Source organism: Lepidochelys olivacea, assembly GCF_965140295.1.
Source record: "Lepidochelys olivacea isolate rLepOli2 genome assembly, chromosome: 8".
In the NCBI taxonomy this organism is placed as follows: Eukaryota; Metazoa; Chordata; order Testudines; family Cheloniidae; genus Lepidochelys; species Lepidochelys olivacea.
In genome coordinates this window covers 39,528,190-39,555,506 of record NC_140418.1, presented here as the reverse complement: position 1 = coordinate 39,555,506, position 27,317 = coordinate 39,528,190, and positions in this window count along the sequence as shown.

Below are 27,317 nucleotides of genomic sequence, written 5' to 3'. Positions count from 1 at the left end.
ACCCACACATTGCTTCAGACCCCAGGGCACTGCAGGTCCAAACCTGCATCAATCAGTGGCAACCTGAGTGTGGCAGGAGGGCTGCGGAGCTCAGATCTCCTCACCTCACTTTGGGCCCCAGTCCTGGAGGGGAATCTAGTCCCAGGGTGCTGGATTGTGGCTGCTGCCACTGAGGGAAAGGCCTGGCCAGCTCAGGGCCACCTAGCTACCCCAGCAGACCTCGCCGTAGGGAAAGTTCCAGGAGCAGGTGGGGGGCTGGGGCCTTGCCCAGGAAGTCCAGGTTCATGGTTAGTCCTGGCTGAAGGCTCAGGGGAGGGACTGGCACTTGTTCTGACCCCATTCGCTCCATCCCGTTCGGGTGCCATGTCCATTGCCCTGGACAGCGAATCTGGCAGCAGGCAGAGGAACCCCCTCGCCCAGCATGAGGGCCCAGCACTGCAACCTGCTGTGGGCATGACAGGGCTCACAGCCTTGTCACTGCATTGCCTGCTGTGCCAGCCCAGGCCACTGCTCCTAGCCCCACCAAGTCCCTGAGCAGCCCCTACCCGAGCTGCCCTGGGCATGGCAGGCAGACATGGCATTCACTGCACCCTCACTAGGGTGCAGGGCAGCGCTGGAATGGGCAGCACCCTCCCTGGTCCCCTTCTGGGATGCTAAACAGGAGGCTCTGCCCTCGTTCCTTGACCCACAACTCCCACCCTCCCTGCATGAGCTCCCCTCCATCCCAGCTAACGCTTCTGTCCTGCTCCCCACAGCACCCCCTGCTGGGATAGGCTGGGGCTGGAGTTGCTGGAAGCCCCCACCAGCCAATGCTTTGTCCTGCTCCCCACGGCACCCCCTGCTGGGATAGGCTGGGGCTGGAGTAGCCAGGAGCTCCCGCCCCGACCCAGTGCTCTGTCCTGCTCCCCATGGCGCCCCTTGGTGGGAGAAGCTGGGAGTGCAGGTGCTGGGCCTTGGGAGGTGGTTCCCACTTTGCAGCCCTTAGCATTCTCTCCCTGGCTACTTACCTGGCAGGGGAGATACCATGGTAACGAAGGTGGTTTTCTCAGGGTGAAACTCATCCATTGCACTGCGGGTGTGCTGACCCCTGCGATTTCCCCAAATGCGGGAAACTCGACTGCATAATTTGTAGAAGGGTGGTGCGAAGCATGTGTACAATAGCACCCAGCGCTGTGGTGTTTGTTTGCAGGTTTGATCAGCCCCCTGGAACGAGCCTGGAGTGTCTGTCTCCACACAAAGAGTGGCAATGGGGAGATGAAGGCCTAGTTCATAAATATGTAAAAATAAAAGCCGTCACTCTGCCGAGCCCACCAGCACCACGAGTGACCTTTCCCAAACAATGTGCGCTGGAGGCACAGTCGCACGCCAGGCAGGCGTTGCCATGGCAAAGAAGGAGAGCAGAAAACACAGTGCAATTAAAGAGGAAAAAAACCCAGCAGCCCCCACTGGGTGGCACGGCCCTGCGTGCTGTTTGCCGTGGGAGCCACTCGCTCGGCTTTATTAAAGTGCCCTTTTGCACAGTGTAAATGTCACTGGGATCTCACCTGCCTCATGCCGCCCACTGAGTTACTGTATCCCCTGGGGCGAAGCACAGGCTGGGCTGAGGGAGAGGGAACCAGTACTGGAGCCCCACACTTTCCCATGGGCAGGCACACACGCATGCACACACACAAGCAGAAGAGCCAGAGCAATATGCTCATGGCCCAGCTCCTCTGGGAACCTCTGGTGCCAGAGTCCAGTCAGGCTTTACTGAGCACCTGGGCCAGTAAGTCTGTCCACCACAAGCCCACAAAGGCATCCAGTGACCTGCCTATGAATTCTCCCAGCCACTCCACACAGCCATGTTGGCTAGTCATGGCAATGTCCTCCCTAGCTGTGCTCCTGCGTCTGTCCCACCCCAGCACTGAGTGACATTCTCCCAGCCCTGCTCCTGCGCCTCCATCCATCCCACCCCAGCACTGAGCGACGTTCCCTCAGCCCTGCTCCTGAACCTCCATCCATCCCACCCCAGCACTGAGCGACGTTCCCTCAACCCTGCTCCTGAACCTCCAACCATCCCACCCCAGCACTGAGCGACGTTCCCTCAACCCTGCTCCTGCGCCTCCAACCATCCCACCCCATCACTGAGCGACGTTCCCTCAGCCCTGCTCCTCCGCCTCCATCCATCCCACCCCAGCACTGAGCGACGTTCCCTCAGCCCTGCTCCTGAACCTCCAACCATCCCACCCCAGCACTGAGCGACGTTCCCTCAGCCCTGCTCCTGAACCTCCAACCATCCCACCCCAGCACTGAGCGACGTTCCCTCAACCCTGCTCCTGCGCCTCCATCCATCCCACCCCAGCACTGAGCGACATTCCCTCAGCCCTGCTCCTGCGCCTCCATCCATCCCACCCCAGCACTGAGCAACGTTCCCTCAGTCCTGCTCCTGCACCTCCAACCATCCCACCCCATCACTGAGCAACGTTCCCTCAGCCCTGCTCCTGCGCCTCCATCCATCCCACCCCAGCACCGAACGACGTTCCCTCAACCCTGCTCCTGAACCTCCATCCATCCCACCCCAGCACTGAGTGACGTTCCCTCAGCCCTGCTCCTGCGCCTCCATCAATCCCACCCTAGCACTGAGCGACGTTCCCTCAGCCCTGCTCCTGAACCTCCATCCATCCCACCCCATCACTGAGCGATGTTCCCTCAGCCCTGCTCCTGAACCTCCATCCATCCCACCCCAGCACTGAGCGACGTTCCCTCAACCCTGCTCCTGCGCCTCCATCCATCCCACCCCAGCACTGAGCGACGTTCCCTCAGCCCTGCTCCTGAACCTCCAACCATCCCACCCCAGCACTGAGTGACGTTCTCCCAGCCCTGCTCCTGCGCCTCCATCCATCCTACCCCAGCACTGAGCGATGTTCCCTCAGCCCTGCTCCTGAACCTCCATCCATCCCACCCCAGCACTGAGCGACGTTCCCTCAACCCTGCTCCTGAACCTCCATCCATCCCACCCCAGCACTGAGCGACGTTCCCTCAGCCCTGCTCCTGCGCCTCCATCCATCCCACCCCAGCACTGAGCGACGTTCCCTCAACCCTGCTCCTGAACCTCCATCCATCCCACCCCAGCACTGAGCGACGTTCCCTCAGCCCTGCTCCTGAACCTCCATCCATCCCACCCCAGCACTGAGCAACGTTCCCTCAGCCCTGCTCCAGCGCGTCCATCCATCCCACCCCATCACTGAGCGACGTTCCTTCAGCCCTGCTCCTGAACCTCCAACCATCCCACCCCAGCACTGAGCGACGTTCCCTCAGCCCTGCTCCTGAACCTCCAACCATCCCACCCCAGCACTGAGTGACGTTCCCTCAGCCCTGCTCCGGCGCCTCCATCCATCCCACCCCATCACTGAGCGACGTTCCCTCAGCCCTGCTCCTGAACCTCCAACCATCCCACCCCAGCACTGAGCGACGTTCCCTCAGCCCTGCTCCTGAACCTCCATCCATCCCACCGCAGCACTGAGCGATGTTCCCTCAACCCTGCTCCTGCGCCCCCATCCATCCCACCCCAGCACTGAGCAACGTTCCCTCAGCCCTGCTCCGGCGCCTCCATCCATCCCACCCCATCACTGAGCGACGTTCCCTCAGCCCTGCTCCTGAACCTCCATCTATCCCACCCCAGCACTGAGCGACGTTTCCTCAGCCCTGCTCCTGCGCCTCCATCCATCCCACCCCAGCACTGAGCGACATTCCCTCAACCCTGCTCCTGCGCCTCCATCCATCCCACCCCAGCACTGAGCGACGTTCCCTCAACCCTGCTCCTGCGCCTCCATCCATCCCACCCCAGCACTGAGCGACGTTCCCTCAGCCCTGCTCCTGCGCCTCCATCCATCCCACCCCAGCACTGAGCGATGTTCCCTCAACCCTGCTCCTGCGCCTCCATCCATCCCACCCCAGCACTAAGCAATATTCCCCCTGCTCTGCTCATGCGCCTCTATCCATCCCACCCCAGCTTGTCCCCTCCAGCAGGGACACACACACACAAAGCAGGGGACTCGTTCCCTCCAGCAGGTACACACACACAATGTTTCCGGGTCATGCCCTTCCATGGGACAGAATTCCCTCACACACTTTGGGCACTGGGAAGAGCCATTTGCCAGGGGCAGGGCAGACATTTTGGAGGAGTGGAACTTTACAACCTGCTGTGTGTGCCGGTGGCTCCCATGCCTGACTTCTCTCACTGCACCCACACACACAAGGCTTCCTGCCTCTCCTCTCACTGCCCAGCTGGCTGAAGAGAGAATTCCCCAGTTATCAGCCATGCACTGAACTCCCCCTATCTCATGCAGACAAATCCCTTAGGCATTGGCTGGGCTATTCAGCAGCAGGCTGCATTGCCCAGCTCTGTCCCCAGGGCAGCTAGCAGGCTCTGGGAAACCCCACCCATTCTTTCTCCAGGCACAAGATCTGTCTTTGAAAATTGTGCTGTTTGCCATCCCGGATCTGCACAAGAATAATAATTACTGGGGATATTGAAAATCCATGGAACAGGCACATATCTGTCTCGTGCTTGGTCGCTCTGTCTAAGTGGCCCTTGGCTTGTCTGCAGGCCAGGGTTTTGTTTTTTTTTTTAATTTTAACAGATAATATTGAGGGTTATTTTAAAGGATTTTTTTCTATCAATTAAAATTTTCACATTTGGGAGAAATGAGGGGGGTGTCAGACAATGGGAGAGTGGGATCAGAAAATAATGGTTTAATAACTGTAGAAACTGGGATTCAAAAAGTTAAAGCTTTATAACTGTCAAAAAACAAATTATCAACATCACGGGGCAATATGTACAAAGTATATAGCCTGAAAGCAAACTCTCAGAAGTTCTCACGCAGCGGTTTACTTCTTTTGTCTAGCTGTACAGTTCCATGATGCTCAGTGGTAATATTGGTTTGTTGCTTTGTGGTGTCCGGCGAAACCACCGTGCACTGACATTTACCGATAAAATTCATAGAATCATAGAATATCAGGGCTGAAAGGGACCTCAGGAGGTCATCTAGTCCAACTCCCTGCTCAAAGAAGGACCAATCCCCAACTAAATCATCCCAGCCAGGGCTTTCTCAAGCCTGACCTTAAAAACTTCAAAGGAAGGAGATTCCACCACCTCCCTAGGTAACGCATTCCAGTGCTTCACCACCATCTTAGTGAAAAAGTTTTTCCTAATATCCAACCTAAACCTCCCCCATTGCAACTTGAGACCATTACTCCTCGTTCTGTCATCTGCTACCACTGAGAACAGTCTAGATCCATCCTCTTTGGAACCCCCCTTTCAGGTAGTTGAAAGCAGCTATCAAATCCCCCCTCATTCTTCTCTTCCGCAGACTAAACAATCCCAGTTCCCTCAGCCTCTCCTCATAAATTGAATCCTTCCAGGCCCGTCTCTGAGGCAAACAAATCCATTCCTGCTCCATGCCCGGCCTGAGACTCTGAGTAACGTTTGCCAGTCCTAGCAGTGCTCAGAGCTTGGGAGCACTTTCTGGCCAGCCAGGACGCAGCCTTAGCAGCATTAGGCCCACTCCCCATGCCCCTCCAATGCCCTCCTGCTCTCAGCTGGCAGGGCACTTGCTGGCAAGAGTTGCTCTCCACAGAGCCCGATGGCTCAAGCTGAGCAGCAGAAGGCCCATCTCACGCACTCCAGGCCTGGGCTGGGCTCAGGGCAGCAGGATGCAGTTCAGGTCTCGTTGCCCAGGAGACCCTCACTGTGCCATTGCAGTTCATACCCTGCCAGTTAACATCCAGCCCAGGGACCCCCTTGTAGCACCCTCTGCCAGCCAGCCCTCCACAGGATCCCCATCCCCCAGCATAGCCCTAGTGTTCCCTGCCTGCCCCACTGCACCTCTGCCCCATGCCTCACCATGAGCACCCTGAGGCCAGGAGCATTTCTGAGTGGTGAGGAGCCCAGCAGGGAGGGGAGGGGAGGGGAGGGGAGGGGATTTGGGAGGGTGCCGGTCCGGGAGCGCATTTGGCAGCTCCAGACACTGGTGTCCCTGTCCCAGACTGGCCCTTCCTACATAGGGGTTACCTGGGAGAACAGGCCTCACTTGTGAGAGCCCAAGCCTGCACCCCGGCCTGGGAATGCCAGCTGGGGAGTGCCCCTAGAGCTGGGAGACCACATGCACAATGGCTTCACAGCCACACCCAACAAACTGGAGAAAAGCAGGACTGTCCCTGAAAGAGAAGCTTCAAGGTCTGGAGCAACAGGTATCGACTCTGCGTTGCATAAGAGAAACTGAAGATTTCCTGGACAGACGTCAGGATATGCTTCTACAGGCACAAGGTTCTGAAGATTCAGAGCAGGCTGCGCAGCACAGACAGGAGGACGGTGAAGAAATCTGGCAACATGTGACCTCCAGAAGAAGAAGGGGGAACGTCCATGTACCAGCAACGCGGACACAGGTAAGTAACCGTTTTCATGTTCTCTCCACAGGTACCATTGCAGGGAGTGGCCCAGATGATACATCTGGGGGAAGGGAGCAGAAGGAGACTCCACCAGATGAAAGGCATGAGATGCACTGTCCTAAGGTTGGGGTTTCCACGACCACCACTCCCAAGAGAAGAAGGCGGGTGGTGGTGGTCGGGGACTCTCTCCTCAGGGGGACTGAGTCATCTATCTGCCGCCCTGACTAGGAAAACAGAGAAGTCTGCTGCTTGCCAGGGGCTAAGATTCGCGATGTGACGGTTGGATATTAGGAAAAACTTTTTCACTAAGAGGGTGGTGAAACACTGGAATGCATTACCTAGGGAGGTGGTGGAATCCCCTTCCTTAGAAGTTTCTAAGGTCAGGCTTGACAAAGCCCTGGCTGAGATGATTTAGTTGGGATTGGTCCTGCTCTGGGCAGGGGGTTGGACTAGATGGCCTCCAGAGGTCCCTTCCAACTCTGTTATTCTATGATTCCATGAAACATGCATGTTGGGTTCTGTTTCCCTGTGATCACGGCAGTTTGCCTCCCCACCACCAGTGGCATCTGGCCTGCCCCATGTCTGTGGATTGATGCCCCCCATTTGCATGGCTCTGTGCACATGCTGTTTCTTCCCCTTTTGAGTATTTGTAAACATCACTGTCTTTGCCTCCCTCACAGACACAGTGTCTTCTGCCATTGCTGCTGAAGCAGCTCACGTCCAACCTTGAGCCACGTCCAACCTTGAGCCACTGTCCCCCCAGGGCCTGGGCCCTCTCTCACATGGCCACTGTGCCCGGGCCTGTTTCCTCCCCCACCAGCCTCATCCCAGGTGCCCCGGCAATGTTACCCATAGTGCATGGAGTGCCATGGGCACACAAGGCGCTGGGCATGTCTAACCGCAGTAACTATGCAGCGCCCATCGGCCTCAGCTCACCATGTGCTTGTGTAACCCACACAACTCCTGGGTGTGATGTTCTGTCCCATCTAGTGGCACCAAGACCACTTAGAGAGACAGATTAATGAGTCTGCTCTACAGCCTTAGCTAAAAGCAATAGGGCTTTTAGCTCATGCAGTAGAGATTCATGCACTAAGCTTTAGAGGCCCCAGGTTCAATCTCACCTACCGACAACCGGGGTCTGTTGGTGTTACACTTGGCATAGCAGGGTGTGACTCGGGATCTCCACATTACAGATGGGGAAAGGGACCCAGAAGTGACAGGCCCTACAAACCCCCCCAGCAGGCCAGCAGCAGGGTAAGGAATAGACCCCATGCCTCAGTATGCCCATTCAGTGCCAATTACTGGGCCACTCTGCCTGCCGAGTTCAGGCACCTGGGCCCACTCTGACCTGAGTTACAGACCACAATCTCCTGGGGTGTAAAACAAGGAGAATTTGGCCCTGAAGAGCAGCTAGAGGCCCAGAGTCTCTGGGGGCACTGGGTCTGGTTAGTGCTCTCACAGGGGAGGCCCTCCCCTTAGTAAGTCGCTGTCAGCATGGGAAGCCTCCATGTCCAGCATCACCCCACAGAGCAGGGCCAGTCCCAGCTCTAGGAATCATAGAATCATAGAATATCAGGGTTGGAAGGGACCTCAAGAGGTCATCTAGTCCAACCCCCTGCTCAAAGCAGGACCAATCCCCAACTAAATCATCCCAGCCAGGGCTTTCTCAAGCCTGACCTTAAAAACTTCTAAGGAAGGAGATTCCACCACCTCCCTAGGTATCGCATTCCAGTGTTTCACCACCCTCCTAGTGAAAAAGTTTTTCCTAATATCCAACCTAAACCTCCCCCACTGCAACTTGAGACCATTACTCCTTGTCCTGTCCTCTTCTACCACTGAGAATAGTCTAGAACCATCCTCTCTGGAACCACCTCTCAGGTAGTTGAAAGCAGCTATCAAATCCCCCCTCATTCTTCTCTTCCGCAGACTAAACAATCCCAGTTCCCTCAGCCTCTCCTCATAAGTCATGTGTTCCAGACCCCTAATCATTTTTGTTGCCCTTCGCTGGACTCTCTCCAATTTATCCACATCCTTCTTGTAGTGTGGGGCCCAAAACTGGACACAGTACTCCAGATGAGACCTCACCAATGTCGAATAGAGGGGGACGATCACGTCCCTAGATCTGCTCGCTATGCCCCTACTTATACATCCCAAAATGCCATTGGCCTTCTTGGCAACAAGGGCACACTGCTGACTCATATCCAGCTTCTCATCCACTGTCACCCCTAGGTCCTTTTCCGCAGAACTGCTGCCTAGCCATTCGGTCCCTAGTCTGTAGCTGTGCGTTGGGTTCTTCCGTCCTAAGTGCAGGACCCTGCACTTATCCTTATTGAACCTCATCAGATTTCTTTTGGCCCAATCCTCCAATTTGTCTAGGTCCCTCTGTATCCTATCCCTGCCCTCCAGCGTATCCACCACTCCTCCCAGTTTAGTATCATCCGCAAATTTGCTGAGAGTGCAATCCACACCATCCTCCAGATCATTTATGAAGATATTGAACAAAACCGGCCCCAGGACCGACCCCTGGGGCACTCCACTTGACACCGGCTGCCAACTAGACATGGAGCCATTGTTCACTACTCGTTGAGCCCGACAATCTAGCCAACTTTCTACCCACCTTATAGTGCATTCATCCAGCCCATACTTCTTTAACTTGCTGACAAGAATACTGTGGGAGACCGTGTCAAAAGCTTTGCTAAAGTCAAGAAACAATACATCCACTGCTTTCCCTTCATCCACAGAACCAGTAATCTCATCATACAAGGCGATTAGATTAGTCAGGCATGACCTTCCCTTGGTGAATCCACGCTGACTGTTTCTGATCACTTTCCTCTCATGGAGGGGGATCCCTGCTATGGGCTGGGGATGCCCAGATGCACAGACCGCAGGCATGGCAGGCTGTTGGGGGGCCACAGTGAACTTGGATGCCGGCAGCCCAGGACCAAAGGGAACTGCCTCCTTGAACAGACTTCCTTCTGGTTCTGCCCAGCCCCAGGAAACCCATGAAACTCAAGGCCAGGGCTCAGATACCAGGGCAGGGAAGGCAGTGTAAGGATCTCAAGAGAGCCTTTGTTCAATCCCCATAGGCAGTCTGGCCATGGCTGTTCCTCCATGCAGGGGGGCCTGGCTGGCACCAAAGCGTGATCCCTCTGGGGGTTTGCTGTCAGTGCAGAGCCTCCGGCTGCTGTCACATTCTCCCCAGTGCATGGCCAGAGTGGACCCATTGCAGGGGAGTGGGCACAGTGCAGGGACATGCAGGCACAGGGCAGAGGAGATGTGTCCCCCCTTGTGGGGGGGATTAGTGTGCTCAGCGTGAGGAGCTGCTGCTGGGAGGAGTGTGGGGGTGTTTAAGTGACTCGCTGATCACTCCCCAGCCGTACAAAGCCTTGGCTCTGTTTCATTCGAAGCCCCTGTGCCTGCATTTCTCAGCTGGAATATTTGTTTGTGTGCGTGCCACAGTTACAATAATGAACCGGGGGCCTTTGATCAGGACTTCAATGGAGCTCTGACGCCTTTTCATCATTGTGAAGCTACCTGGGCTTCCCATGTTCAAACGTGTCTCCGTTCCGGTCCGCCCTGCTGGGCTCCAGCGGGCTGTGCAGACAGCCCCTTGCTGTGGCACCAGACCCACATGCAGCTAGCACCACCTCACATGCATTGGTGTGGGACTGACCCTGCAGGGACGGTGACATGCTGCTCTTCCCAGGAGAAAGGAGCTCAGGTTAGGCCTCAGCTGGCAACTCCAGCCCACCCCCACAAGAGGAAAACCAGCTGCAAAATGGGATGGACAAGGTGTGATCAGGAAAGGAAGGATGGGGGGCATGGCTGGGGTGCTGAGAGAGCCTGGGGTGGGCTGATGTTCAGGTGTGTCACAGACCCACAGGGTCGGTTCAACAGCCACAGCTCTGGAACAGTGTCTAGGAGGAACCCCTCAGTGTGCCAGACCACCAAGGGTCACACTTCCCCCAGTGTCAGCAATACAGCTTCACCGCCTCCTCAGACTGGAACTCTGGGGCTCCAGCCCTCCTGCTACACCCCGTGAGCTCTGCTCAGCAGGTCCAGCTGAGACACACCCCAATGGAGACCAGTCCTCTCTGCAGGGATCAATGCACCTCGCCCAGCATTGGCAGTGACACTCACCCAGTGCTGTCGACACAGTCGGGTTTACTAGTCAGCTGGGCACAGTATAGGAAAGCCTCAGGGTAGCACCGAGGAAGGAAGGGTAAAGCATAGTCCATCCTGGCCAACCCAGAGCCCAGCCGTGCTGTGGTGAACCCCCTTGCTCAAGCTCTGTCTCTCTCCAACTCCCAGGTGAGATCCCTGACTCCTTCCTGCAGCCACCTCTGATCCCCTCCTAACCCCTTCCCAGCCCTTTGTTCTCAAGCTGGGGTCTGTGCTCAGCTCCCCTGCTGAGAGCTGGGAAATCCATCTCCCCCTGGGTCATTGGCTGCTAGGCGTCCATAGCCTGGTCACTGGCTTTGCCATTGCCTTCTCAGACTCTCCACTGACATGGGGTCAGCTGCGGCCCACCCTTTTCCAATGACTCAGACATATGGACCATATTTCATACCCAGATTGTAGCCTGCCCTGAGATCAAACAGTCCTATCCCCCCGCCACTGGGTACCACTACTACATATAGGGGAAACTGAGGCACATCTTGGCTTCATAAAAATATTAGACAATTCCCACTTCATCACAGGGTGCAATGGGCAGTTAGGAGGAGTGGCATTCAAGTACAGTGGGGTGATATTGGGATGTCATGGGGGTAAGGGTGGATAATATTGAGGGGCACTAAGGTTGGGGTGCTAGTGGGTTGCAGTGGGGAGCTGGGGGTGCTGTTTGGACATAACCGGGAGCCTAGGGGCAGCCCCCTACCCCCAGGAGCTGCAGCAGGAACTCACTGGGTCCAGGCATGGGCACAATGGTGGCATGGGTGTTCAGGATGGCTGGGCCTGGCAGGGAGTGGGACAGGCGCCCAGTTTGCTGGGGTAGGAGGGGAGTAGGCTGAGCACCTGTCCCTGGCCAGCCTGGAGGGGCCACATGGCAGTCTCCCATCCAAGCATAAAACCATCCAAGCACTGCTCCAGGTTCTGATGTGCTCACAAGCCCACAGATCTCAGCCCCTGTTCCCACATGAGTACTGTTCCCACCCTGCCCCCCACCCCTGGTCAGGCCTGGTTCAGGGCACTCATGGGGAATTGCCCTGGTGATGAGACGGGAACAGTGCCACATGTTGGGAGGAGGGGGTGAGAGGTTTTGTCAGAACTTTTCCTTCCACAGGTGAGGGTAAGACAGTGCCAGCCTGGGGCTGGGGCCAGAGCCAGGACCAGTTTGGAGGGGCAGGTCCCGGAAACTTTGGTGGATCCAAGAGAGAGTGGCACTGGTGCCTCTGACCCAGCACTTTCCGGCAGCAGCATTACACTCACTCTGAGCCCAGCAGCTACTCCTCCGCTCCCACCTGGCAGTGCCAGGCCGGCACACCCAGAGCAGCGCCTGATAGCTGCTGATCTTCCCATGCTGCCATCAGGGCAGCTGAGCCAAGCCTGGAGCTTGCCATACCAGCACCCTCTTGAACCCTGGCTGCATGCAGGGGGCAGTGAGAGCTTTGCCGGCACAGCCCCATTCCAGCACGTCGCTGCCCGAGCTGCACTGGGGATTAGCAGGGAAGGGAGCCACATTGCACAATTCTCTGACCCAGTTAACAGCAAACCTGCAATTTACACCTCATGGACTGCAATTGGGAAGGCGAGATGCCTGCGCCCCCAGCACCCGGAGCACTGCAGGAGGGGCAGCTCCAAAACATGGGAGAAGCCCAATGCTCACCACAGAGCTGGGGGAACACAGCTGCTGAAGCCTGTCACAGCAGGGCCCCAAATCCACCCACTGAGGGAGGGTTCTACTGGCTCCCAGTCCAGGCCCTTTGCCTCTCCCCCTCCCTCCACTGCCCTGGCAGTGACGTCCTTCAACCCACTGCTGTGGTGCTTGGCTGTGGGCAGCAGGAAGGCAGAGGTGATGCCAGGTGGATACGGATTCCCCCCCTCCCCCCCAAAGCACAGCATGCAGGAGAGTGGCCCCCAGCCAGTTAACACCTGCCCCCCTCCGCACAGATGGAAGAGCCAGTGATCACCCTCATGCTAGGCTCAGCAAGGCTGCAGCTCCCCAGGGCGCTCCACGGCCTGTGGGCACCAACGAGCAAGGGCGGCACCATTGTGGCTCCAGGACCCCACTGCTCAGGGCAGCCAGAGCTGCTACTTCGGGGTGCTCCCAGCATGGCCTTTGCTTCCACCCATGCCCTGCCCCACTGAGCCTTGATGGGGTTCAACAGGGAGGAGCAGGCCATCTGAGCACAGGGAAAGGACTCTCCAGACACCCAGCGACCCCACCTCCACGGTAGGGAGAGGCAGGTGCAGGGCTGGCAGTCACTGCGGAGCTGAGTGAGGAGTGTGCTGGGGGGCTTGTCTAGGGTTGGTGGCAGGATGCTGGAGTGGGGGTGGAGGGATGTGTCTATGGGTATGTGTGGGGCTTAGGGGGCAGCTGCTGTCTCCTCACCTTTTTCCCTGCTCCCTGCTCTGCTCCATGGGGCTGGGGGAAGCAGGGGCTGCTGGCAGGAGCTCCCCCTGCCCCCACGACTGCAGCATGCAGACCCTTGGCTTCCAGGCAAAAATCCACGTGCTCTGAGCCCCCAGGCAGTGCTGTGCTCCCCACAGCGCCCCCTGCTGGGAGAGGCCAGACTGAAATGCTGTCTCTACCTAGCAGCCATGGCTGTAGAAACGCCCAGCTTCTCGGGGATGTCTGTAGCTGTTCTAGATCCAGAGGCAGCCTTGGCAGGCGGAGCCTGGCATCTCATCCAGGGTGTGTGGCAGAGAGTGTGTGTAGCCTTTGCTTTCCATGCCCCATGCTTCTGCCTGGCATGGGCCATGCCCCTCTGCCCTGCACTCAGCACCTCCCTGGCACCCTGCAATGCCCCAGCCCGAGTCACTGAGCCCCAGCAGCCTGTCTGTGGAGCCAGCCTCACACCTACCTGGCTGCTTCAGGCAGATCTCTCTCCCCTGTCAGTCACCCCTCAGAGCTACCCCCACCCCATCTGCCTGCCCTTCAATCCCCAACCCAGAACAGCACCCACTTTTCATCCTGGGGTCCCTGTCTCCCTGCGCTGTCAGTGCCCCCTGCTGGGACCCCTCACTCACACTGACTCATAGATCCTATCCCACCCTCCTGCACAGTTTTTGCCCCGTGCCGAGCAGGACTACAGAGATATTCCCCACCCAGCCTACAGCCCTGGGGTCCCTGTCCCCCTGCGCTATCAGTGTCCCCACCCATCCCAGGAGAGTGCCCCCTGCTGGGTTCACACACACTTGCCCCAGGATCCCCTCTGCCCCGCTGTGCTGTCAGTGCCCCCTGCCCCCGGGACAGCACGCTGCAGGTTCCCCTGTCTGCAGGGTGGCTGGCCCAGGCTGGCACTGCTGGCCAGGTGCACATGTTGAGTGTAATTTCTGTGACACCAGGAGCACCAGGGGAGCTGTCCTGCCTGAGGCAAGATACTGCACGCTCATGCTGGGACTGTGAGCCAAGGAACCATCCCAGCTACTCTATGACTGGAGGCCATGCTGATGCTTCCTGTCCGACCCCCCCCCACCCCCCATGTAGCCATCCTTGGCCCAGCAGCCTCCTTCTCTGGAGAGAGACAGCCCCCACCGAGGTGGCAGACAGGGCTCTGAGGGCTGCAGGTGCAGCAGGGTGTGAGCCATAGCCCTGAGACCCCAGACTCACCAAGGCAAGAGGAGAAGCCCATGGTTCCCAGCCCCCCTGAGGGCAGCATGCTTCAAGGGTATCACATGCCCAGGACAGAGGGCAAGTACCCAGTGCAAGCCCATAAGCCCCTGGCTAGCCAGGCTGGGCCATGGTACCCCTGCAGGCTCACCCAGTGGTTCAGTGGGCTGGGACCCCCAGGCTCCAAGAACCATGAACCTGTCTGGCAGGACTGGGCCAGACTTGGGCAGCGAGCAGCAGCCCAGCTGGGTACAAGGCCAGTGTGCTGTGTGGGTATTGGCCCAACCGGTGAGCCGCTGAGGCACTGCCAATGCTGAGCACTTGTGCCCATGTGGGAGCCCTGAGCACCTCGCCCATCTGAGGTGCTCAGGGCTCCCACATGGCACAAGCGCTGGCTCAAGGAGCTGTGGGTGGGGTGCTCAGACAGTCTGCAGCCACTCCCCAGCCATGGAGATGCTGCCTCATCATGGCCGGCAGCCCAGCCCCTCAGTGCCTGTCTGTGAGCTCCGTGCAGGGCACAGGCAGGGAGCACGTCACTGCAGAGCCAGGGCTGAGCACAATGTTAGTAACGGGCACCTTCCAGCACTGTGGTGCCACACACCGCCATGCCACTTTCCCCCATGGGCCCAATCCTGCCAAGGGAGAAGGGCAAAGAGAGCGCAGAGGGAAGCCTGGCCACTGCAAGGGATCCCTGGGGACTGAGGGAGCAAGGGCCAACCCTGGCTGCCAACCGCCCACACAATCCCCAGGAAACCTTGCCACTCGGAATGGGATGTGGGGCAAGGAGGGGAGGATGAATGCAGAGAGCTGAAATGCAGAGAGATGAAAGTCCTGCCAGCTCTACCTTCTGCTGGTGCCACCAGACCTCTGGGCTTGTGCCTGGACTTGGAGTGGGAGGAAGAGGGTGAGAGGAGAATCATGTCTGAGATGTGCCTCAGCTGGGAGGAAGAATTTAATCAGAAAAATGCAAATGATGATTGGGAATTGTTTTTGAACACCATGCTAGATGCCCAAACAGCCATAGTCCCACAATCGAGAAAGAAGACTGTGCTGATTAAGACAACAACCTGGTTTAGAGGGGAGGTGAAGGCAGTTATATAAAACAATGTATAACAAATAAAAGCTAGAGAAAGTTGATAGTGATTGATATAAATTAGAAGTTAGAAACTGTAGAAAATTGATAAGGGAAGCAAAGGGGCACAAGGAGACCTCTATGGCCAACAGAGTTAAAGACAATAGGGAGGAGTTTATAGGTATATTAGGGACAAAAAGAATTGTAACTGTGGTATTGGTCCATTACTAGATGGAAATGGTAAAATTACCAATAATATTTTTTTTAAAATGTAGAAGGGTTCAATGAATATTTCTATTCTGTATTTGGCAGAAAGTAACAGATGCTGTAGTCATATCATATAACACTCTTTCCATTGCACTAGTATCTGAGGAGGATATTAAATAGTAACTATTAAAGCTAGACATTTTTAAATCAGCAGGTCTGGATAACTTGTCTCCAAGAGTTCTATAAGAGCTGGCTGAGGAGCTTGCTGGACCAGTAATGTTGATTTTCAATAAGTCTTGGAACATCAGGGAAGTTTCAGAGGACTGGAAGAAAGCTAATGTTGTGCCAATGTTTTAAAAGGGTAAATGGGATGACCTGGGTAATTGTAGGCCTGTCAGCCTGACATGGATCCCGGCCAAGATAATGATATGACGAACCAGGAATTTTCTGTAATATTTTAATGAATCCGATATGTGCCTCAGTTTCTCCTATATGCGGCATTGCTACCCAGTGGGGTGGAAAAGCACTGTTTACTCTCAGGGCAGGCTGACACACATAAGTGTGGGTTTCGCTTCACTGTCTGAGCCTTAGTCTCCATGTCAAGGGATCATCTGGGAAGACAGCAGCAAAGCCAGTCACCAGGTCATGGACACCTAGCAACCAGTGACCTATCAGGAGATGGATTTCCCAGCTCTCAGCAGGCGAGCTGAGCACAGACCCCAGCTCGAGAACAAAGGGCTGGGAAAGGGTTGAGGGTGTGGGATCAGAGTTGCTGCAGGAAGGAGTCGGGGCTCTCACCTGGGAACTGACCAAGGAGGTCAGACGGAGAGAGACAGAGCTTGAGCAAGGGGGTTCACCACAGCATGGCTGGGCTCTGGGCTGGCTAGGATGGGCTATTCTTTACCCTTCCTTCCTTGGTGCTACCCTAAGGCTTTCCTATGCTATGCCCAGCTGACTAATAAACCCGACTGTGTCGACAGCACTGGGTGAGTGTCACTGCCAATGCTGGGTGAGGTGCATTGATCCCTGCAGAGTGGACAAGTCTCCATCGGGGTGTGTCTCAGTGGACCTGCTGAGCAGAGCTCACAGTGTGCAGCAGGAGGGCTGGAGCCCCAGAGTTCCAGTCTGAGGAGGTGGTAAAGCTTCATGGCTGACCCTGGGAGAAGAGTGAGACCCCTTGGTGGTCTGGCACACTGAAGGGGTTCCTTCATAGGATCTGTGACAATGGAATGGCTGATACAGGTCCCAATTAATAAAAAATCAAGGGAGGGTAACATAATTAATGCCAGTCAATGGGGCATGGAAAATAAATCCTGTCAAACTAATTTGATATCTTTTTTGACGATGTTACAAGTTTAGTTGATAAAGGTAACAGTGTTGACAAAATATACTAGCTTTGTGTAAGGTGTTTGACTTGATACCGCATGACATTTTGATTAAAGAACAAGAACAATATAAATTAACCTGGCATATATTAAATGGGTTACAAGCTTGCTAATTGATAGGCCTCAAAATGTAACTGTAAATGGGGAATAGTTATCAAGTGGGTGTATTTCTAGTGGGGTTCTGCAGAGATTGGTTCTTGGCCCCATGCTATTTCACATTTTTATCAATAGCCTGGAAGAAAAGATAAAATCGTTACTGATAAAGGTTGCAGGTGACAACAAAATTGAGGGAGTGGTAAATAATGAAGAGCACAGGTCAATGATTCAGGCCAGTGATGATCTGGATTGCTTGGTAAACTGGGAGCAAGCAAAGAATGTGTTTTAATATGGCTAAATGTAATGTGTACATCTAGAAACAAAGAATGTTGGCCATTCTTACTAAATGGGGGATTCTCTCCTGAGAAGCAGTGACTCTGAAAATGATTCAGAGGATAATCAGCGGAACATGAGCTCCAACTGTGCCACTGTGGCCAAAAGAGCTAATCCCTAGGTTGCATAAATAGTGGAATCTCAAGTAGGTGTAGAGAGGTTATTTTACCACTGTATTTGGCACTGGTCTGCTGGAATACTGTGTCTGGTTCTGGTTCCCACAATTCAAAAATGATGTTGACAGATTGGAGAAGGTTCAGAGAACAGTCACAAGCATGATTCTAGGATTAGAAAACATGTTTTATAGTGATAGACGCAGGGAGCTCAGTCTATGTAATTTAACAAAGAAAAGGTTAAGAGGGGACTTGGTCACAGTCTGTAAGTATGTACATGGGGAACAAATATTTCATAATGGACTCTTTAATCTAGCAGAGAAAGGTCTAACTCAGTCCAAAGGTCAGAAGGTGAGGCTAGACAAATTAATTATTGGACTAATTTACCAACGGTCATGGTGGATTCTCCACTGATCATTTTAAATCCAGATTGGATGTTTTTCTGAAAGCTGTGCTCTAGGAATTATTTAAGGCCACTTCTCTGGCCTGTCCTCTAGAGGAAGTCAGACTAGATCATCGCAGTGCTCCATTCTGGCCTTGGAATCTTTGATAGGGTTTCCACCTTTCTAATTGCTGGTAATCGGACCCCACCCCGCTCCTGCTCTGCCTCTTCCCCCCAAGGCCCCACCCCGGCTCCACCTCTTCTCTCAAGGCCCCGTCCCCTTCTCCGCCTCTTTCCCCAAGGTTCCGCACCTGCCCCATCTCTTCCCCCCCGAGGCCCCGTTCCTGCTCCCCCTCTTACCCGCAAGGCCCCACCCCATTGCACAATCCTCTCTACCCCTCCCATCCTCATTCTGTGGATCATAGAATCATAGAATCATAGAATATCCGGGTTGGAAGGGACCTCAGGAGGTCATCTAGTCCAACCCCCTGCTCAAAGAAGGACCAATCCCCAACTAAATCATCCCAGCCAGGGCTTTGTCAAGCCTGACTTTAAAAACCTCTAAGGACAGAGATTCCACCACCTCCCTAGGTAACGCATTCCAGTGCTTCACCACCCTCCTAGTGAAAAAGTTTTTCCTAATATCCAACCTAAACATCCCCCACTGCAACTTGAGACCATTACTCCTTGTTCTGTCATCTGCTACCATGGAGAACAGTCTAGATCCATCCTCTTTGGAACCCCCTTTCAGGTAGTTGAAAGCAGCTATCAAATCCCCCCTCATTCTTCTCTTCCGCAGACTAAACAATCCCAATTCCCTCAGCCTCTCCTTATAAGTCATGTGTTCCAGTCCCCTAATAATTTTTGTTGCCCTCCGCTGGATGTTTTCCAATTTTTTCACATCCTTCTTGTAGTGTGGGGCCCAAAACTGGACACAGTACTCAAGATGAGGCCTCACCAATGTCGAATAGAGGGGAACGGTCACATCCCTCAATCTGCTGGCAATGCCCCTACTTATACATCCCAAAATGCCATTGGCCTTCTTGGCAACAAGGGCCCACTGTTGACTCATATCCAGCTTCTTGTCCATTGTAACCCCTAGGTCCTTTTCTGCAGAACTGCTGCCTAGCCATTCGGTCCCTAATCTGTAGCAGTGCATGGGATTCTTCCTACCTAAGTGCGGGACTCTGCACTTGTCCTTGTTGAACCTCATCAGATTTCTTTTGGCCCAATCCTCTAATTTATCTAGGTCCCTCTGTATCCGATCCCTACCCTCCAGCGTATTTACCTCTCCTACCAGTTTAGTGTCATCTGAAAACTTGCTGAGGATGCAATCCACACCATCCTCAAGATCATTAATGAAGATATTGAACAAAACCGGCCCCAGGACCGACCCTTGGGGCACTCCACTTGATACCGGCTGCCAACTAGACCTGGAGCCATTGATCGCTACCCGTTGAGCCCGACAATCTAGCCAGCTTTCTATCCACCTTATAGTTCATTCATCCAGCCCATACTTCTTTAACTTGCTGGCAAGAATACTGTGGGAAACTGTGTCAAGAGCTTTGCTAAAGTGAAGGAACAACACATCCACTGCTTTCCCCTCATCCACAGAGCCAGTTATCTCGTCATAGAAGGCAATTAGGTTAGTCAGGCATGACTTGCCCTTGGTGAATCCATGCTGACTGTTCCTGATCACTTTCCTCTCCTCTAAGTGCTTCAGAATTGATTCCTTGAGGACCTGCTCCATGATTTTTCCTGGGACTGAGGTGAGGTTGACTGGCCTGTAGTTCTCCGCATCCTTCTTCTTCCCTTTTTAAAAGATGGGCACTACATTAGCCTTTTTCCAGTCGTCCGGGACCTCCCCTGGTCGCCATGAGTTTTCAAAGAGAATGGCCAATGGCTCTGCAATCACATCCGCCAACTCCTTTAGCACTCTCGGATGCAGCGCATCTGGCCCCATGGACTTGTGCTCATCCAGCTTTTCTAAATAGTCCCAAACCACTTCTTTCTCCACAGAGGGCTGGTCACCTACTCCCCATGTTGTGCTGCCCAGTGCAGTAGTCTGGGAGCTGACCTTCTTCATGAAGACAGAGGCAAAAAAAGCATTGAGTACATTAGCTTTTTCCACATCCTCTGTCACTAGGTTGCCTCCCTCGTTCAGTAAGGGGCCCACACTTTCCTTGACCTTCTTCTTGTTGCTAACATACCTGAAGAAACCCTTCTTGTTACTCTTAACATCTCTTGCTTGCTGCAACTCCAGGTGTGATTTGGCCTTCCTGATTTCACCCCTGCATACCTGAGCAATATTTTTATACTCCTCCCTTGTCATTTGTCCAATCTTCCACTTCTTGTAAGCTTCTTTTTTGTGTTTAAGATCAGCAAGGATTTCACTGTTAAGCCAAGCTGGTCGCCTGCCATATTTAGTATTCTTTCTACACATCGGGATGGTTTGTCCCTGTAACCTAAATAAGGATTCTTTAAAATACAGCCAGCTCTCCTGGACTCCTTTCCCCCTCATGTTATTCTCCCAGGGGATCCTGCCCATGAAACAATACCTCCTCCCACCCCACTGTCCTGCTGGTTCTTGGTCTCTGTGTGTATATAATGTCTTCTGCAGTTTCCACAGTATGCATCCGATGAAGTGAGCTGTAGCTCACGAAAGCTCATGCTCAAATAAATTGATTAGTCTCTAAGGTGCCACAAGTACTCCTGTTCTTTTTGCAAACTTAATCCAGAGACTCTCGGGTTTTTCTGCAGTTTCATACCGGAGCTTTGAGCAGTCATACTGCTCTCTTACATACAATGCAAATCCCCCACCTTTTCTACCCTGCCTGTCCTACCTGAACATCCATGACAGTACTCCAGTCATGTGAGTTATCCCACCAAGTCTCTGTTATTCCAGTCACATCATAATTCCTTGACTGTGCCAGGACCTCCAGTTCTCCCTGCTTGTTTCCAAGGCTTCTTGCATTTGTGTATAGGCACTTGAGATAACTCACTGATCATCCCTCTTTCTCAATATGAGGCAGGAGCCCTCCCCTCTCGCGTTCTCCTGCTCGTGCTTCCTCCCGGTATCCCAAGATCCCACTTACCTCAGGGTTTTGGTCTCCTTCCCCCGGCGAACCTAGTTGAAAGCCCTTCTCACTAGGTTAGCCAGCCTGCTTGCGAAGATGCTCTTCCCTCTCTTCGTTAGGTGGAGCCCGTTTCTGCCTAGCACTCCTCCTTCTTGGAACACCATCCCATGGTCAAAAAATCCAAAGCCTTCTCTCCGACACCACCTGCGTAGCCATTCATTGACTTCCACGATTTGATGGTTTCTACATGGGCCTTTTCCTTCCACAGGGAGGATGGACAAGAACACCACTTGCGCCTCAAACTCCTTTATCTTTCTTCCCAGAGCCATGTAGTCCACAGTGATCTGCTCAAGGTCATTCTTGGCAGTATCATTGGTGCTCACGTGGAGAAGCAGGAAGGGGTAGCGATCCGAGGGCTTGATGAGTCTCGGTAGTCTCTTCGTCACATTGTGAATCCTAGCTCCAGGCAAGCAGCAGACTTCTCGGTTTTCCCGGTCGGGGCGGCAGATAGATGACTCAGTCCCCCTAAGAAGAGAGTCCCCGACGACCACCTCCCTTCCCTAACCCCCAAGCTGGGCTGCCTCTGCTCCAGGGCTGGGATGGGAGCTGTTGTAGCCTGACAAGGAGCCTGCCTGCAGGTAGGAGGCAGCCCCAGCTGAGCAGGGGCTGGCGTGGGTTGATAACCTGATGCCTCCCGCTGGTAACCGGACACTGTCAGGTCTCCTTTTCGCCAGACTTTCCAGTCAGAAACCGGTCTCTTGGCAACCCTAAATGTCACCCAGACATAGAAGCCAAAAACTGGACTGTCCGGGTAAAACCCGGACAGGTGGCAACCCTACTCTATGACAGTGCGCGGCAGGTGGACCTCCCTATGGGGAGGCTAGTTCCGTGGCCCCGTCCCTTCTGCATGAGGCCCCGCCCACCGTGGCAGGAGCCCTGATTCCCCCCTATGGCCGAAGAAGCCCCAGGATGGCCGGAACCCCGAGCCATACACTCTACCAGATGGGCCCCGGGCTGGCCCCAGTCCTGGGCCAGCTGACCCGAGCAGCCCCAGCCATGCCGGCCGGCCTGAGCAGCCCCAGCCCAGCATCTAGTGGCAGCAGCTCCAGCCAGGGAAGGCAGAGACTCCCCATGCCTATTATACCCACCACTCATGTCTATAACTGTGTGACTACAGGGGTGCCTCTTTCAGACTGCAGTGAGGCTGCGCTGTGCCCAGCAGCGCGGTGGGGCGAGCCCAGAGCCAGGCATTCTGGGATCACACAGCACCAGCAAGTGGGTAGCGCAAGTAACCCTGTACTCTGGTGACATATCCCACTGTGCCTGGTTAGTAGCAGCCAGTTGCTTTCAAAGGCAGAGCCCCTCATCAGCATCACTCAGCCTGGGGGCCAGGCAGCTCTGCCCTTGAAGTGAATTAAAGAGCCCTGTTAGGATATAGATATTCAGGCCTGTCGGTAAAGGCCTGTACTTGAAGAATTTAGGTGTATTCTTATCACTTGGCTAGTTCCAGAGGTATAAAAGAAAGAATCAAAATCACTGTCTGCCAGTGTAAGGGCCTTCTCTTACTGTGACAGTCTGAGGCCCTGTTCTTAGGCTAAGGCCTTTGGCTAAGCAGCAGAGGCAGCCATAAGCTGGGAACAGAGTAGCAGCCGTGTTAGTCTGTATTCGCAAAAAGAAAAGGAGGACTTGTGGCACCTTAGAGACTAACCAATTTATTAGAGCACGAAAGCTTATGCTCTAATAAATTGGTTAGTCTCTAAGGTGCCACAAGTCCTCCTTTTCTTCTTTCTATAAGCTGGGAAGAGATCGGTCACATCCTCACATTCCAAACTAGTCACATTGAAAGAAGGTGCTATTGGGCTGTTAGGAATACAATCCTGTCCTGATAATGCCTATCGCCTCCAGAGAAAGGGAATTGCCTAGAAGATGTAAAAGGAAACTTAGTTTGATAGCATCCTGTCTGGCAAGAACTCACTTATCAATAGCTGGGATGTGAAATCCTCACTTCTGTATTGTTTTGTCATTATAGTTCCCACTTTGCTATTGTTTGTCTGTATAATCTCTGTCTGGTTCTGTGATTGTTCCTGTCTGCTGTATAATTAATTTTGCTGGGTGTAAACTAATTAAGGTGGTGGGATAGAATTGGTTACATAATCATGTTATAATATGTTAGGATTGGTTAGTTAAATTTCAGGAAAATGATTGGTTAAGGTATAGCTAAGCAGAACTCAAGTTTTACTATATAGTCTGCAGTCAATCAGGAAGTGGGTGGGTGGGTGTGGGGGGGAGATGGGAACAGGGAAGAGGGTGGGGAAATTGGAATCATGTTTTGCTAAAAGGGGAAATGGGAATAGGGAATGGGGGTGGGGAAATTGGAATCATGTTTGGCTAGGGGCAGGAAAGGGAACAGGGACACAGGTGTAAGGCTCTGTGGTGTCAGAGTTGGGAAGGAGGACACTAAGGAAGAAAACTGGAATCACGCTTGCCGGAAGTTCACCCCAATAAACATCGAATTGTTTGCACTTTTGGACTTCGGGTATTGTTGCTCTCTGTTCATGCGAGAAGGACCAGGGAAGTAAGTGGGTGAAGAAATAAGCCCCCTAACAAGCCCCTGCAAGATCCCACATGGAGCAAGCATTAAATGTCACAAATGCATGCATATCTGAAAGCCAAGCAATCGCTTTCATCACTTCCCTGCCAAGACCTGAGGTGAGGGCAGCCGTGTTCCCCACTAGCAGCAGCACATCCCCAGCACCTGAACCAGCATTTCTCACCAGCTGGTGGATGGGAACAGGAATGCTGACCTCAGGTTTTGGCAGACAAGTAAAGGAGAAGTTGCTTTTAAGTCACCCTGTAACACCTGCATCACTTACTGATCCAGGATCTTATGCAAGGCTTTTACCAAAGCTTTGCCATTCATCTTTCTGAAGACAGAGACAAAGGTGTGCCTGGACCCATGCTAAGGAAGCAATAGAAGGAACCTTCACCACTCCCCGCCGACTGGACTCTGCCCTGCCTTGCAGGCACACAGCTCGACACCAGCGCATGGAGGCTGTACAAAACCGCACTACACAAGGAGATTAAAGAAATGCCCCTAAGTCAGTTATGACCAGCCTGTGAGTTCCAGGGAAGGGACAGTCAAACCCCTAAATCAGCAGAAAAGGATCCATGGAGTTTTATTTTTAGTTCCAGTAAAAACAGGTTTTGCTGTGGCCTGACCCTGGCCCTGCCATACGTACAAATACGGCAGCTGGGAGAGCAGGAAACAGAACTGGCTCGGTTCTTCTCCTGGCAGTTGCAGAGAGGGGCAGGGGCAACCCGACTTTGAAAGGCTCCTTACCTTGCCAGAGCTGGTGTTACCTAGCGCTTGTCTGGTGACAGCCACCAGCTTGATGGGTAGTCAGCCCTGGTGACGTCACAGTCTTCCCAGCTTGCACTGCCCCATGGAGGGAATTTCATGGAAATTAAGCTAATTTGTATAGAACCATAAACTCCAGCTTCTGGTCAAGTAGCGCCTGCCCTGAGCCCTGGTGGGCGCTGGATACAGAGCTGGACAAAGCATCTTCGGCTTGGAGTGCCAGATGGTGAGGCATGGTGGGGGGGACGACTTCTGGAGGGGACCCCTCCCACACTTCTAACCTCTCAGCCCCAGCCTGGAGCCTTCTCCTGCACCCCAAACCCCTCATCTCTGACCCCACCCAAGAGCCTGCACCCCCCAGCCCAGATCTCATACCCCCTCACACACCTCAACGCTCTGCCTCAGCCCGGAGCCCCCACCCACACACCAAACTCCTCGGCCCCTCCCCCCAGCCTGGAGCCCCCTCCTGTACCCCAAAACCCTCACCCCCTGCTGCATCCCAAAAACCTGCCCGAGCCCGGTGAAAATGAGCAAGTGCGTGAGGTTGGTGGAGAGCAAGTGATGGAGGGAGGGGGCGATGGAGCGAATAGGGGTGGGGCCTTGGAGAAGGCGTGGGGCAGGGGTGGGGCCTCAGGGCAGGGGTGGAGCAAGGGCAGGTCAATGGTGTTCCGTTTTGTGCAGTTAGAAGGTTGGCAAACCTATGTGTTGTGCTACAGCATCACAAGTGGCTAAAAGGCCAAATCTTGCATGACAGTCCTTGTGACAGGGGTAAGGGGCAGGTCCAGGTGAAGCCAGTGACCACTAGTGGCTGAGCTGAGGCCGGCTGCACTTTCCTCTCTGCCTCGTTGGCTCCCTGGGGCAGCACAGCCCTCCAGCGTAGCCTGGGACTTGGCATGTCTTCCCAGCTTGCACTGTTGGTGTTGAACATTTTCAAGCCTCACTTGCAAATACCCCTCAATGCGATCTTAACTCAGCCCAGCATCCCTGAAGCATCTGCAGGTTCTTCTCCATGCAGGGGCCCTTTGGAACACACTGCTGTAATGAACTAAGTGTGAACCGGGCATGCAGAGGGTGGGTATGGCTGACACCCCCTTGCTATCTGTCTTGTCCCCACTGCTTTGGCTAAGAGCAGCATGACTGCGCTATACCCCTCTGCTAGCTCCGCCCCTCGACCTACCAAGTGCCAAGGGGGAGAGAGACTGTCCCCACCTAGGCCCCAAGCGGAGGGGTGGAGTACAAACCCTCCCACCCCCACTATAATCATGCCCAGTCTGGCTATGTGTACTCCAGGCAGCCAAGGTGGGAAGTTTTGGCCACTGCCGTAGCCCTGAATTGCAACCAGCCTCATGACTCCAGGGAGTGTCTGGGTAAGTCCGGGCACCAGAGGGGGCTTTCCTCTCCAGTCTCTGGGATGGCCCCTTCAATGCGGTGTCAAAGGGCCAGGTACCTGTGAGTTCTCCTCCTTCCATCCCGGCCTGTGGGGATGGGCTGTTGTCCCCATTTCACCCATCAGCAGCTGAGGCACAGAGAGACCTATGGAGTGACCTGAGGTTCCCCAGCAAGTCCCTGGCAGAGCAGGGCTCTCCCAATCTGCCCCCACCCCAAGGGAAATCCTCCACCTTAGATTGGATAGATGGACCACACTCTCCCACCTGCACTGCTCATGGGCTCAGGGGTGATGCTAGGATGGAGGGGATTGGCTCCATTCACTCATAATGGCAAGAGGAGTTGTTGTCTCTGAAGATCTCCCCCTCAGTCACCGGACACACAGCGAGAACTGGAGTTAATGGAGCGGTCAGGTACAGTATCAACCCCTCCCTAGGTGATGTGCCATTGCTACAGGGTTGCCGGATTCTGCTTCCAGCTTTGTCTTCCCTATGCTAGGGAGCACCCTAGGGCTCTGCTTTGCAGCATTCCTTTTTTTTTTGAATGAAGGACGCCTCTCCACGGCAGGCACTACTCTGGGAGCAGGAAGTGCTTGGGGCAGGAGCTTCTTGCCACGCTTGTGGCATGATGCAGGCATAGGTTCATCTGTGGCCTTGTTGTGAAGTGTAACTCTCAAGCCCAGAAGCAATGGGATGCCGTAAACTGGGAAAGCCAGGCACCAGGCTCTGATGCAGCGAGGAACATCTCAGCACAGATGAAACACGAGGGTAGTGCCCTGAAAAGGAGATGCTGTTAAACACTAAAGCAAGGGCAAAAGAAATGAGATCTGATCTGGGAGCAGTGCCTTAGTGCAGCCCTCAGGACCTGCATTGCAATGCCCAAACAGCAGCTCCTTCACTGGAGGGGCCGGGCTGGCAATGCTGGAGCCGTTCGTGTCACTCGCCTGCCTACCCTCACACCAATTTTAACACAAACTGAGGAGCTTTTCTTAGCTGTGCGCAGCAGAGACGTGGGAGCTGGGCTCCGCCGTTAGTTGTAGTTCTCCCCACCCTGCCCATTTGGGGGAAAATCCTGGGCTATCAGCCAGGGAATCTTCCACCACAAAACAGCTGCAGGCTTCCGGACAGGGATAGATAGCCCAGGCCCCCCAGAGCACATGGGTGTAGCATGTCAACCCCATCCCCAGCTGGGGTCCCTGCTACATAACCCTCCTTGCCCCCCAAGCTTGGGGCGAACTGGGGCCCACGCCTGACTCCCATCTCCCCACCCTCTAGCAGAGCTGGTTCGTCCAACTTTCTCTCTGCTCCGCGCAGACATGAGGCGGCTGCTTCATCTCCTTGTCCTGGCATGGCCAGGGCCTGTTCCACGGGGGTTCATTTGCCTGCAGGAGTGGGGGGGGGTGCCTGAGGAGCACAGCAGGTAGGTTTGCTGCCACACTGGGGCTGCCTTTCCCCCTCCAGCTCCCTTGTTGTGAATCTAGGGGGGAGACTGAGGCTGAAGGTGACTGAGATCCAAGACCATACCCCAGCAAACAGGCTCCTGGAGCATGCCCAGGGAGGGAGGAAGCTGGGTCAGGTCAGGAGAACTGTGGGGCAGAAGAGGAAGGTGGCCAGCAGCCAGACCTGAGCTGGAGATTACTGGGGTGAAGCCCAGGCTTACAATGGAAACTTGCTCCCCAGAGCGGTCTAAGGAGAGGAAGTGGCAGGAG